Source organism: Drosophila kikkawai, chromosome X (assembly GCF_030179895.1).
Source record: "Drosophila kikkawai strain 14028-0561.14 chromosome X, DkikHiC1v2, whole genome shotgun sequence".
Taxonomy (NCBI): Eukaryota; Metazoa; Arthropoda; class Insecta; order Diptera; family Drosophilidae; genus Drosophila; species Drosophila kikkawai.
Window position 1 is genome coordinate 7,691,750 of NC_091733.1, and position 15,276 is coordinate 7,707,025.

A 15,276-nucleotide genomic window follows, 5' to 3' on the forward strand; every position below is an offset into this window, starting at 1 on the left:
TTAATAATTATATTATTAATATTAATAATATTTATAAATTATTTTTATAATTTCTTATTGATTTTTATTCAAGAAATGTAATATTTTTCTTATTAATTTACATGTTAAATAATTAAAATTTCAAGTATTTTATAAATAATAATTAATAAAAATAAATATGTATAATGATAATGTTAAAAAATATTATTTTAATAACGAACACGATTTTTATAAACACCAACTTTTGTATACATTTAAATATTTAATTTATCATATTACTTTACATTTTGTATAAATATATCTTTTATATATCTCCCATTAGTTTTCTTTTTATTTTGTTGTCTTCTTTATTATTCTAATATAAAAATTATCCATTTATAATTTATTTATTTACGTATATATATATATCATATAATCATAAATTAAAATAAATAAATAATAACAAGAAAGGAAGCTAACTTCGGCTAGCCGAAGTTAAAATACCCTTGCAGTTAGTACAAAATATAAAAAAGAGTTTAGATAAGGATTGCGGTTAGTTTCAGTGATATTTTTTTTTCGAAATTCACGTACTAAGCCCCCACACCACGACAAGGTCTCAATCCACGAGGGGGAAATTATAGCTAGATATGAAATATATTGGACAATTTTTTTAATATTTTTAATTTTTATATAGATTTATAATACTATATTTACAATACTATATTTACAATACTATATATATACAATAAATTCTACTTATAGCCATAATTTGTTAAATAAATTAAGCATACACTCTTACAAGCTATATTTTAAGAAAATACCATCATGATGGCTATAAGGTGTTTTATATGTATGGGCAACAGCTTCTGGAACTCGAGAGTCAGAAAATATCCAATCAATTTGGGTTTGGTGTTTTGTTGTTGCAGAGTTGTTCAATGACAAAAGATTATGTCCATTCAAAAATTCCTCCAAAACATCTCCGGCTGAGGATCTGCAGATATTAAAATCTCCTAATATTACCACTTTATTATTATCCATTCTGCGCACTTTTTCAACGTCAGATTTAATTTCATTTCGAAATCTTGCAATAGGAAATCCGGGACTCCTATACACAATTATAAATGACGTGTCAAGATATTTAAAAACAATCGATTGATAGGTTGCTCTGGGACTTGGCGATTTCTTTGTCTCAAAAAGAAATTGCACATTTGACGAAATACTTTGTTTAGCATATATGAGTATTCCGTTTTTCCCAATACCATTTAACCGATTGTTATCAATTCTTCTGATAATGTCGAAATCCCTTAAGTTGTACTCTTCCTGGGGAAGAGTCCAGGTTTCAACAAAACACCAAAAGTTTGCAGAACAAATAATGTTGTCATTGGCAATGTCTTCGCGATGAGCGCGAAGAGACTCAATATTGTGATAATACATTGAGATCGCATTATCCCCATTAATCAAAAATTCATACTGCGTAATCAAGGCCTTTTCACCTCTTAAGCTTTCTAGCTCTGCTTGGACATTTGTAGCTCCAAATCTAGTTGGAGGAACAAAGTCTCCTAAAAGGAAAAGACCCGATGCGCTTGTTGCTCTGCTGCAACCTACGTAAAGCGAAGCTCGCTTAATGCCCCTTTTAAGGTGCACTGCGACTTTGCTGTAGGTTGCTCCTTGGCTTTTATGTATAGTTATAGCCTCAGCAGGAACAACAGGGAATTGCTTTCGATCAACCGAAGAATGTCCTGAGCTTCCGCATTGGAATACTCGAGCTGTTTTTTCAATTGGAGTCCAATCTGGATGATCATTTCTCCGAACTTTTGACCTGGCCATGGCACCAACTGTAGGATCTGAAAACTTAATCCAAAGTTTTGTTACTAATCTAACGTTGTTTACCATGCAGTTGTCAATCTGCATTAATTGGCCTGTTGCCCCATTTACCAGTCCATCATTTGTATCTATATTGACGGTAACCATATACTTTGCCGTTGTTTTTAGATGCAGAATATATGGCAGTCCCTGGGTTTCGGACGTTTTCATATTTTGGGCATTTCTGAGAGTTGTTTCTTTATTTCTCACTGACATATTAGCTGATTTCACAGTATCTATGGCAGTTGAAACGAACTCTTCTGTGGCGATTTGAGCGAGCTTTAAGGCGTTATACTGATTAACCTCATCATTGGAAGCAAATAAGTGGATTGCGTCATCCGGAACATCGGTTGGCGTGGCAACTCTTTGCCTAAAAAGCACCACATCTGCATCTGTCATTTTAGCTTCTGACATATTATTTAAAGCCACAGCAAATGCATGATCGTCCCGTTGCCTCATTATTTCTGTAAGCTCGAAAAACCTAAAATTACTCCAGAGGTTTGTGCCAGCCAGAATATTATACGGATTTGAGATATTTTCTAGGAATATCCACCGATCTCCTACTGGGCACAGCTGCTTCAGATCTCCAAACACTATAATAGACTTACCCCCAAAAATAACGTCTTGGCTTCTAAAAATTTGGCGAAGCCTTTGATCTAAATATCCTAGCGTTTTAGATCCGACCATCGAGATTTCATCGATAATAATTAATTGGAGGTCTATTAGCTTGCAATGCATCGTGTTTATGGAGTCATTGCTTAAAGGTCTTAAAGGACCTGATGTTTGATTAACTGGAAGTGAGAAAACGGAATGAAGTGTAAGTCCTCCAATTCCAAAAGCTGCTTTTCCAGTAGGAGCACAAAGTAAGACCTTTGCAGAATCAGTTGCTCCCGGTAGCTTATTAGCTCTCCAAGTTATAGACTGATATATCGTTGAAATCAGTCTGCTTTTGCCTACTCCAGCACCTCCGCCAACATATTCATAAAATATTTTTTTGGCTGCTATATTATGCATTACGTGGGCATAATACTGACGTTGCTTAGCGTTAAGCGACCTGGACAGCGAGCAAAGGTTATCATCAGATACTAACGGGGGAAGTCTAATTAGTTGAAGTTCGCCATCTTCAGTGTTATTTACGGCATTGTCATCTTGGAGTACATTTACGTTTCGTTCGACGTTTGGTACCGCCAAGGCTCTAAATTCTTCATCTAGATATTGAGAGGCAGGTTCCTGAGGAGGAAGCCCATTATCTTCTCTGTCAAAATTTTGAAAATCTTGAAGAACTCTCTCTAGTTCCATATCATCAAACACATCATATTGCTCTTTGTTGCGCTTAATGGTTTCATGATTATTTCTGAATGTCATTTCATTGTCATTCGAAATAAGTTCAGATTCTTCACTTCTCCATGGGAAGAAAAGCATTACGTGCTCTCTAAAGTAATCCGACGGGGAAGAGTTAATGCTAAAGCGAACCCATCTAAGAATTAAGGCATGCTTGCGTCTTTTGACACTCCCAGTTCCATCTAGCAGTTGGTAGCTTTGGTTAGAAATGGGATTTTCTTCATTTAGTTCCAAGTCGATCGCTTCATCATAATCTTCGTTGGACGGTTCTGAAGGTGCGTTTACCTTGGAAAATTTGTACCAAGCTGCAAATTCTGCAAGGCATATCGATTCTAAGTCTCCATGCCTCTGCACGTACCGATCAAGCAAGTTTTGCTCAAAAATGTCAGTTGAGTTCTCAGGAAGCTGCTCTAATTCTCTATTAGATCGCACTATCCGAACTCTTTTATCTGGATGGCAAGTGTTTACAAAAATATTTCCTTCACTTGCCTCAGACATGTGTAATCCTAAAATATTGTAGGCTGCTTCTTGGGCTGATATTTCGGTAGCATTAATGAATTTGCTCCCGAGATGCTGCAATTTTCTTTTAACTGAAATATTTCCATGGCTTATTTCAGTCATGGCTTCTCGAAGCAGTTGCGACACCCCACGGTTGGATTTGTTTATGTAGTTAATTATATAACTACAACAGGCAAATGCATCTAAGATAAACTGTATATCCATGTTTGCCCTATGTAGGCCCAGGATATCCCTGTTATAAGCATTTACCAACCTATCGGAAAATTTTCGGCGAAGAAATACCTGAGGTTTTTTCAAGCTTGATCGGATGGCGAACTTGTACTCTTCAAAACTTATCTGTAGATGGGTAAGAAAGTTTTCAAAATTATTCAAGACGGCTGCTTCTTCATCGGAAGTTGACTTTAAAAGCTCTTTAATTTTTTTAAACATTTCTTTAAAATGTTCAACATTGGGTTCGTTGTCTTCTAACGGAAACAAAACCATTGTTTCAGGCATTGGAGGGTATGGCATTTGAAATCTGCAGAATTCCTGGCCACGCAGTTCTCTTAAACACGAAGAACTATGTTTATGCCGCTGATATTGAATTACTTCTTGCAATTCAGGATCGTCCCCTGTGGTGGTAATAAAACGATCAATGAAACTCACCACTTGATCGGAACTTTCTGGTCCTTCTAGCTTTGGAGCGCCAGAAAACCAGTACATTCCATGAGAGTGGGGCGATCCTCTGTGCTGGAATTCTATCCTCCAATAATAATGGACCAGAGTAAACTCGCCAAAAATTTCGGAGCTTTTGAACAATTTAATTAATTGTCGAAACCTAAAGTCGAAGTATCGGGAGCATGTTACTGGGTCAGATCTAATTAATCTAGCCTTTTCGGCGGTAGAAAGAGTTGCCGCTTCGTCTTCTGTAATATTTCTATTATCCAATAGACGAGAAAGAATAACCAAAAGTTCATTCCATTTGGATTCCGCAGCGGAAAAAGTTATAAAAAAAGTAGGCAGCCCAAATTGCCTTATCATAGCTATGACCTTTTTTTTCTCAGCTTCCCAATGAGCTGGAGCGGATCGAAGACCTCTAAGAATGTGATATCCGTCGTCATGCTGTACAAGGTTGTCAACAAACGAATTATCCATCACATTGGCAGCCGTTACCGAACCTGATTTTTTACGAAGGGCAATGGAGATTGAATTTTGAATTCGCTGCATTTCGTAAAATTTGTACATATAAAGTACTTTAGGTACTACTGCACAACGCCGATCGTAAAAACGAATTTGCGATCTTGCTTTTTTTGCATAGGTGGTTTTTGCTTTGAAAACCGCACCGCAAGAGATTGTTGGGAACGAAAGCTCTTCTGCATCTTCGTCGAGGGTTAAATGAGTTGGAATGCGGCCTTCTCCAGGGGCCAAAGCTATACGTTGAAGAGCAGTGTCATTATTTTCTAAAAGGGTTTCATGACCGCCTGGATTTAAATCTTCTTCTGGTCGATTTAATTGAGAACTGGGTAGTTGGCGTAAGAGCTGTTCCACCTCCTCTCGGTCGGCTTCATCTGCAATAAATGGGATTTCTTCTCGATCTCCCATTTGAGTAAGCCAACTCCCATTAAAAGCAATATTGTGCTTTCTGTAAAGCTCAGTGTTAACTAAATAACGAACAGCTTCAAGGACCCGAGCGGGTCGAATTGTCTCTGTCATGAAATTGTGAGAATATTCTAGCTTCCTTTTAAGGTGAACCTGTATGACATGAGTCGAATCAAAGGAACGGGGAAGTGCGTTTACAGTATCAGGTACCGAAATCGGAACATTAACTACTGCACCTCTAATTCCGCATTGCCTTTCATATCCTAGGGAGATAATGCGCATAAAAGGAATTCGTGGAGAAATAAGGCGCTCCTCAAGACATGTTAAATTTTTAAGGCACTCAGGGATATCTGGGAAGTCAAAGCCTTTAGAAAGGCAAAGGGAAGGTAATTTACCCTTTGAAACACTCTGACGACATGTGCTGCAAAACTGATATTTGCCGGACGGACTTGGAAATTTCCTACTTAAATAAAATGCGTTGTCTACATCTAAAGGAGGAAACTTAGCAGATATGGAAATTTTGTTTAAACCACTTACCTGAGATGGAAACCATGTTCCTCCACAGCATACACAGCATTCCGTTGGTCCATTCTTGATATTCCGTCGATATTGTTCCCTCGCAGTGGCTCGGTTCCTTTGGCGTTGGCGTTCCCGTTGATCCTGTCGTTCATCCGTGGAAAGTTCTGCTCTAGAAGCCATATTCCTCTGTGACTGCCTTGCAGATTCAGCCTGGCGATTTTGAGAATTAGACCTGTATGTTAGGAGTCTCTCCTCAGCCATTTCCTGAATTTGCTGCTCCCGAAGTCTCCTTTGAAGTCTAGTGTTCCGATGATGCATTGTGTTCCTTTGTTGTTCCCGTGCTCGAGTTATTGGGTTGTTCCTTGTGATTCTGTGGACTTCGGCGTCTCGTGCTCGCTCAGTCCTCCTATTTTCCTCTTGTGCTCTCCAGTTAGCGCGCGTGAAAGTGTTTTGGGCCTGTTGTCGTCGTCGCTCCTCCGAGTCCTGCCTGGCGAGTGCATGCGCTGCAGCATCCCGTGCACGTTCTGGGCCCCGGTTTTCCTCGAGCGATCTCCAGGTAGCGTGATCCGCAGTGTTTTGCAACTGCTGTCGTCGTCGCTCCTCCGAGTCCTGCCTGGCGAGTGCATGCGCTGCAGCATCCCGTGCACGTTCTGGGCCCCGGTTTTCCTCGAGCGATCTCCAGGTAACGTGATCCGCAGTATTTTGCAACTGCTGTCGTCGTCGCTCCTCGGAGTTGCTCCTGGCAAGTGCATGCGCTGCAGTATTTTGCAACTGCTGTCGTCGTCGATCCTCCGAGTTTTGCCTGACGAGTGCATGGGCTGCAGCATCCCGTGCGCGTTCTGGTCCTCGATTTTCCTCGAGCGATCTCCAGGTAACGTGATCCGCAGTATTTTGCAACTGCTGTCGTCGTCGATCCTCCGAGTTTTGCCTAACGAGTGCATGGGCTGCAGCATCCCGTGCGCGTTCTGGTCCTCGATTTTCCTCGAGCGATCTCCAGGTAACGTGATCCGCAGTATTTTGCAACTGCTGTCGTCGTCGCTCCTCGGAGTTGCTCCTGGCAAGTGCATGCGCTGCAGTATTTTGCAACTGCTGTCGTCGACGCTCCTCGGGGTTGCTCCTGGCCAGTACATGCGCTGCAGTATTTTGTAACTGCTGTCGTCGTCGCTCCTCCGAGTCCAGTCTGGCGAGAGCATGAGATGCTGCATCATTCGATCGTTCCCGCGCTCGAACTCGTTCACTACGCCTTCTCTGAGAGCGTGCTACGGTGTTTCGAGCGCGAGTCTCCTCTGCAACCTCCGAATTTACTGAACGGACAAAGGCATTGTGCTCGGCATTTCGGGCTCTAATTTGCGTAGCATTTCGAGCGTATTGAGCGCGACTTCTCCTAAGTGCGGCTTGGCGACGCTGCTCCTGAGATAAAGAAGATGTGCGTGGCATTTTCTTTTCGTTCCTGTTAAAAAATGGTTACATAATATGGTTAAATGTATGTTTCTAAAATCTGAAATGTATTAAGATCGATTTTATGATCCGGGCCTCCGTGTCCTTACTTAATATTGTTCTCATTATATTTCGATTTCCACCGTAGATTCTTTTAGGGGGTTCAGCTTGTGAGATTTAAAACGCCGCTATTAATTTAACGGCGTTTTAAAACTCAAACAAACTATACGCTTGAAAAAGCTAATCCCTCTAACGATGGTATCCACTGGAGATCGAAATATATTGAGGCTAATTTTTCAAAACATGCCCAAACCAAAACTTGCTAAAATTGTGGCCAAATTTAACAATTTAAAAACAAAATATATAACTTAACAAAAAATAGTTGTACACTTTTATATATATATAGATATATATATCGAAACACACACACACTATTTATCTTTACACTGATTAAAAATATACATTCACACAATATAAAAATACTGGATGCACTGGTATATGTTGTCACTGTCACTGTCGTGATAATACTAATCCGCGGATTATAAATGTGCGCAAATAAATAGGCACCTTACATTACCTGTTAACAACCTTTAGGGTTAACCCTTTTGACTCTACTTCAGGTATATATCAGGTAATACGATTGGTTATGCAATTGTGCAACATTGAACACGTGTTATGTTGCTAACAGGTATCAAATTATGATTTAAGGGTTATGCGAGGGCTGCATTTATACCTGATACCTGATTGCTTATACAATTGTGCAACATGGATCACGTGTTATGTTGCTAACAGGTATCAGGTTATGATTTAAGGGTTATGCGAGGGCTGCATTTATACCTGACACCAACTCCAGCATGTATCCCTCGAATGTTACCGTTTCTTAACTTAATAACAGGTGACAGATATATGTATATACCTGTATTCTATAAGATAAGATATATGCACGTGTGGGTCGGGTCTGAAATATTAACCTTTGCGATAACCTTTTAATTTTATTGGAGAGTCTACAATTCAGCAGAGGCTAAGAGAAGTCAATTGCCAATTGCAGAATTGGTCAGATATATCTTACATCAGCTATATATGTAAATTCAAAACATATTAGTAATAAAAAATTTGAAGCCCATATATGAAATACTAAAAAAGTATTAATTTATATTCAAAATATTAATACGCCCTTTATAAAATATAGTTGTCGGATTTTCATAATATCAATATTAAAATTTTAGAATCCTAAAAATGCCATACTCGAAGAATGTGAAAATATGTTGATAAGTGTCGAAGTTCGACTTTTTTCTTGTAATTCTTCGATCGTTCCTATGGCAGCTATAATATATAGTCGTCCGATTTTCATAAAACTAAATATTACATTTTAAAATAATACACAATGGCCATATCTCAAAAAAGATAAATATTCGTTGAAAAACAAAGAAGTTATAATTTTTTTCTAAAAATTTTCAGATATTTCCTATGGCAGCTATAGGATATAGTCATCCGATTTTCATTAAATTAAATACGAAATTAGAAAATAATACAAGATGACCATATCTCAAAAAAGACAAAAATTCGTTATATAACAAAGAAGTTGTAATTTTTTTCAATTAATTTCCGGATCGTTCCAATGGCAGCTATATGATATAGTCGTCCGATTTTCAAAAAAATTTTACCAAAATTCTGAAATAATATAAAATGGTCATATCTAAAAAATGGTGCAAAACTGTTGAAAAACAGAAAAGTTATAATTTTTTTTCTAAAAATTTATTGAACATTTGTATGGCAGCTATATGATATAGTCGTCCGATCCGGCCCGTTCCGACATATATAGCAGTGAGAGTATATAGAAGACTATATGCAAAGTTTCATTCAGATAGCTTTAAAACTGAGGGACTAGTTTGCGTAGAAACGGACAGACGGACGGACGGACAGACGGACAGACGGACGGACAGACGGACAGACGGACAGACGGACATGGCTAGATCGACTCGGCTGTTGATACTGATCAAGAATATATATACTTTAAAGGGTCGGAAAGGTCTCCTTCACTGCGTTGCAAACTTCTGACTGAAATTATAATACCCTGCAAGGGTATAAAAATAAAATACGTTTGTAAAGACTTTTACCTGCCCCAAATAAGATTAACAAAGGAAGAAAATATATGGCTCAAAGTATATTAGAAAATTATCAGGAAAAATAAGGAAAAAATGTTGAGGCGTACTCATGGAAGGTCTAGCGGAATAGAAAGCGAAGTCATTTATGTAGAAGCTGGGCCTGTGACTTAATTACCCAATTGAAAAATTGATGTTTAAAGCATAAGCCAACACGAGCTTGTGCCACGGAACTTGTAGGGATTTTAAATTCGCAGGGCTTAAAAGTAAAGCCCTTTTACAAATTTAATTGTTTAGAAAACCCCGATATTAGTCAAATAGCGGGCGGGTCCTATTTACATATCGGGTTATCTAAGCAGCTAAATAAATTATCAGTGTTTCCTCAATTGCCGGATGTACTTAACATCGATTTAAACATTGATGGACTTCCACTTCTTAAAAGTTCTCGGGCTCAGTTATGGCCCATTCTAATACGTATTAACAATCTTCAAGGCCGCCCGTTTTGCCAATAGGTGTTTTTCTGGGCTATAATAAGCCTTGTTGAAATGTTCGTCCGAGTTGTCCGAAATTATGGAAAACGGTTTAACCATTTGTAGTAAATTAATAGGTTTGGAAATTAGGGCCATCGTTTGCGATGCTCCTGCTCGTGCATTTATCACAGGCACACCTGGACATACGTCCAGCCATGGCTGTAGCAAATGCACTCAAGTAGGAAGAAAAGTTGACTCTGTTTTGACATACAGCACTGAACGTGGTGTATTGATAACAGATGAAAACTTTTATGACAGGGTTTACCCTGATCATCATAAGGCAGAATTTATTAGTGTTCAGTCCGCTGTAGAAAAACTTGGGGTTTAAATGGTAACTCAAGTTCCTCTGGATTGTATGCACCTAATTGAGTTAGGTGTCATTCGAAAATTTTTAAATAAAATTAGTTCGAATAAAATGGAAAGAGAATTTAGGATTTCCAAACCAAGCAAGCAAAAAATATCAGAATGCTTAAAATCGTTGAGAAGTTACGTCCCGCAAGAGTTTGCTCGAAAGCCAAGAACATTGGATGATTTACCTCATGGGAAAGCAACGGAATTTAGGCAATTCTTGTTGTATACAGGTATTGTCAGGAGTGGTAAATACCTTTGAGACGCAAGTCGGACCACGTGCACGTTTTTGTGATCTCTGCTCCAGAGAGCTTTGTCCTCGCTTTCTCCAGATGACTCAACCGCAAAGAGCATCGTATATCAAGCAGAATAGATATGCCTTAATTGTTTCGCTAGGGGACATAATCTTCGGGAGTGCACGAGCCGGCATAGCTGTTTTACATGCACCGAGCTGCCGCCGCAGACGCTGATCACCAAGCTGGCCACCAGCTGTTTCAAACACAGAAACGCCAAGGTGCGCGAGGAGTTTAGGCAATTCTTGTTGTATACAGGCATTGTATCTCTCAGAGATGCAATACATGATGACCAGTATATCCAATTTCTGTTGCTTCACTGTGCATACAGGATGTTGTCCTTTCACTCACAACGAGAGTCCAACATCTGTACTGCCCAAAAAATGCTGGATTTTTTCGTGCAGAATTTTCCAGTCATTTTTGGAGAAAACAGTGTATCATACAATGTTCATGGCTTGCTTCATGTAAGAGAGTCGATTCAGCAAATCGGTGACCCGGTTTCAGGCTCTTCTTACGCCTCCGAGAACTATTTACAGACTCTGAAAGCCCACCAAAATCTTAGAAACGATTAATAGAAAGATAGTTGAGGATAGGGATATTCGGGTGGAATTAGAAAATGTAGAGTTGGTAGGTAGTGTCTTAAAGTTAAAGGGATGTAAACTTAAAAATAAAAGGTCAGACAGTTTTTGTTTTGTGGGAGAAAACACCCAATTGAGGTAGACAGTTGTGACGGTCTGTCTGTCCTCGGGTAGCTTAGCGGGACGTCCAGGGTCCGTTCAGGAAATATTTTGTGGTTCAGGTGTGGTTGCTAATTTCCCGATCCGATTGTCCCCCAGTAGGGCATGCCTGGGAATGAGAGAAAAGAGTGGTTGTCGGACTCGGAAGTCGGCGCGAAGAGTTGTTGTTATGGGACTCGCAAGTCAGCACGGAGAATTGTGGTTGTCGGACTCGAAAGTCAGCTCAGAGAATTTATTGTCGGACCCGAAAGTCAGCAGAAGGGGAAAGGGTTACCGGGGAAGAACTACGGTTACTAACTACGATGTATTGGGCGGAACCTGGGGTTACCTGGTTCCTAAAAAGTGACTTGGCTGCTTGTGATTACAATCGCAATCGCCGGCTGAGTGATTCCATCAGCGTCGGGGCCCGCTTTATATAGCCCCTGGCGAGTCTTCAGTGTGGCCAGAGTCAGTGTGGCCAACGGTTGCGGGGTCCAGTGTGCCCGTTCGATGATGGTGCGCGCGCGCGCGCGTTTAAATCAAATTAAATTTTGGTTGTTCTTGCCCCTTTGTTTTCTTCCTTTTCTTTTCATTTCTTTCCTTTCTTTCTTTCTCTTATTTCCATAACTCCACTTGTTGTCTCTTAATCTATTGTTTGTTTACTTCATGTAATTTCCTTACTCTATTTATTATTTATCTAATGTGCGCGGCACGCGTCACATTGTTTTAAATAGGATGAAGAGGGCATTTTAATTTTAGGCAGTCCAGTTTTTGGATTTTCGTAGTTCTTTTGAAATGCCTGTTTCGTCTTTTTGTTTATATAGGTAAAGTATGGTATCACATATAGAAAGACTTTGAGTTTTAGATAAAGTTCCGGCGTTTGAGGTATCTTTGGAAGATTCACCGTCCATGGTTCGATAACAAAAAATATATATATATCGTATTTTATTCAAATAAAAATAAAACAATGTCATAATATCATATATTTATTTTTATATACTTTTTTAATAAAGACAGGATGTCTGAGCCACAAAGAAAAATACAAAATATGGTGTACCATGTTAAACGTAAGTAAAATAAAATCTAATAAAATATAATTGTTTTGTTCAGGTCAGGAGCTTCTGAGCCCCCCGTGACCCCGACGCTCTCCCGCTGATACAAAGCTCCTTCGCGAAGTTTGGCCGCTCGCGGACTCCAAATTTTCTCCGTTCTCCCGCTCCCGCTATGTAATTCTTTTTAGTGACATTTATGAACTGAACTTTTCATTTCGTTCACGAATTTATTCACACAAAATAAAATTCCAAATACAGTCCACTGTCCACTAATAGATATCCTGTGCCAATATAACCATCCACAATAGCGGAAATCTTCCGCTACTTCAAAATAAATACGAGCACTGTTGTGCGGTGTAGGAAAGATGTGCTTCCAAGCTGAAAGAAGACATTGACCGTGTGTCCGTCTCCAATTCTCAGGCAAGAGCAACTCCGCCAGTAGAAACATTCTCTTCCGCCATCCGATACAGAAATCTTCGACGGAGATTATCTGCCATGGCCCACTTCGTGACCTATTTAAGATCGCTTTGAGAACAAGCGACTGTTGGTATACAGCCAATTAAAAATCCTTTTTAGTCTTCCGACCATTGGCAGTGAGTCAGGCACGGCCTTAAAAGACCTTCAAAGCACCATTCAAGGAAATTGAGTATTCGCAAGTCTCCACAGAAAATTGGGATTACCTCTTAATGGCTAGGACATGGCTAGATCGACTCGGCTGTTGATGCTGATCAATAATATATATACTTTATAGGGTCGGAAAGGTCTCCTTCACTGCGTTGTAAACCATTGCCATTGGGTCGGCGGATTCAAATTCGCAAAATCAGAAATTAATTATTTTGAAATACAATGCGATTATGAAAATTACAAATGGTAATTGTATTTTATTCCTTGATGTTTTGGGAACATTATTGCATAATTAAATTAGCTAATACTAACATACTTGATTTATAAATAATTATTTTGTGGGTGCACCTTTAAAATCGGTTCGATTGAAACCTTCAACATTATTGCAAATCCGCCGCCGCTGTTTCGAATTTTAGAGGGACTATATAAGGGTTGTCAGCGTACAAAAAAATAAGCGGTGGAATATGTTTCATGTTAATTTTAAACAACCGTTGTACTAATTGGTTTTTTATTATAAGAACTTTTATTAACCTATGCTAAAAAATAGTTTTGTTCAAAATATCTCCAAAATTATTGTACAAACTGTGCGTGATGTGAAGGGTATTTTTTTCCTTGACCTCAGCATTTTACAGCACTATTTGTAACAATTTCACAACACCTGACTAACACCCGCAATTATATTTCAATCATTTAAGTAAAAATAACGCTCAAAAGTTTATTTATTTGACAATTTCTATTAGGAGGAAGTATAAAAATCAAGCGCAGGTTGAAATTTTCATCTTATTTATGGAAAAAATGATATTGCCAGAGGCAACACAAAAGCTGAATTGGGACGGGCAAAACAGCTGACATCCGCATAAGTTTTTCAATACTTCTTATCGAACTTTTCCAGTACTACGCCGAAAACAGATGACTGAAATTTGAAATATTTCAAATTAACATTTTAGGGCCAAGAATGCTTGTACCTTTAATTTTATGTGGTTGGACGCCAGTGCGGACCAAAATCTTATTAGCCCCGTATTGACAAAACCCAGGCAAAATAAACGCGTTTGTCTATACCGGCCAGCTGATATTCCTTGGGAACAAAAGGCACCAAGGGGAAATTTTACAAAAGGTCCCTAAATCATCAAGGGAAATTCGCTTATGTTAAAGGGAAATTGGCGAATGTTATCGAATTCACTTCCGAGTGGAAACTAGAACATGCCTTATATCTTTTTTGGATGGGCTGAGCCACATACTACACTATAACTACGACCTTTGTGGATCTATTCTGGACCAAAAACAACTTACATCTGCTGCGTCCAGCAGCGTTTGCGGAAATGCAACAGCATAAACCAAAACAACTCAGGGTTAAATATACCGAAATACCGACACAGCTTCATACTAACAAAAAATATACTAACTGTTGCGCGTTTCATTTACCCGAAACCCAACAAAAAGGAGATAAATCGGGTTATATATTGCGACATTTTATGATATCCAGCCATCAGTGAAAGTTGACAAGACAAAATGGCAATTATCAATCACGGAAAACTGTTCGAAATCCTTCGGAACACTCAAGAATATAGAGATTTCGGAGAAGACTGTTTTAGAGAGCTTGAATGTTTACTATGGAGATTTAAGAAGCAACTTTAAAGTGGAAACCAATCTTCGCTTAATTCACAAGACGCTCAGGAGGAAGTGGCAGGCGGTACATCGAAACCTTATTCTTAAACAAATACAAGGACTGGCTTCTGGAGGATCTCAATTTACAAACACACATGGAAGATGATCCTGATGATGAACCTAGCACATCTACTGGAAGAGGAAGACCATCGAAAATATGGAGGAGTGCTCGGATTTCACAAGAAGAAGGAAGATTGCTGAGGCCACCACAGCTTTGACCACTGGAAATTTGTCGGAAGCATTGGTCATAAAATATGTAAAAAATCATCAAATTACTTAATCATCCATTATGAAATCTGTTGCTATAGCAAGCCCTACTCGGCTCAAAAGGAGCTAGCATAATGGAACTCAGTGATGAAGAGGCCTTGGCCGTATTTATGGACAATTGTAAGTCCATACAATACAAAATGGGGCGGATATATTATCTGGATATAAACGGATTACGGCCGCAAAGAAAATTTCAAGACCAATCAATACAGAGATTACTGAAGTCTCTGTGAAAGCAACTATGCAGGATCTGATGAATGAGTCTTTCGGATACTGTGTTGGACAATTTACCAGAAAAGGTGGAATTGGTCAGTAAATGGCTGCGATGGATCTTCTGGACAAATCATTTATAAACAACCAATAAGGACAGATGATGAACAATATCAGACGGGAATTTGTTCATGGCATCAGTTGTTCCTTTGCGGCTTAAATCAGAGGAATTCCTACATTGGAGAAATAATAGG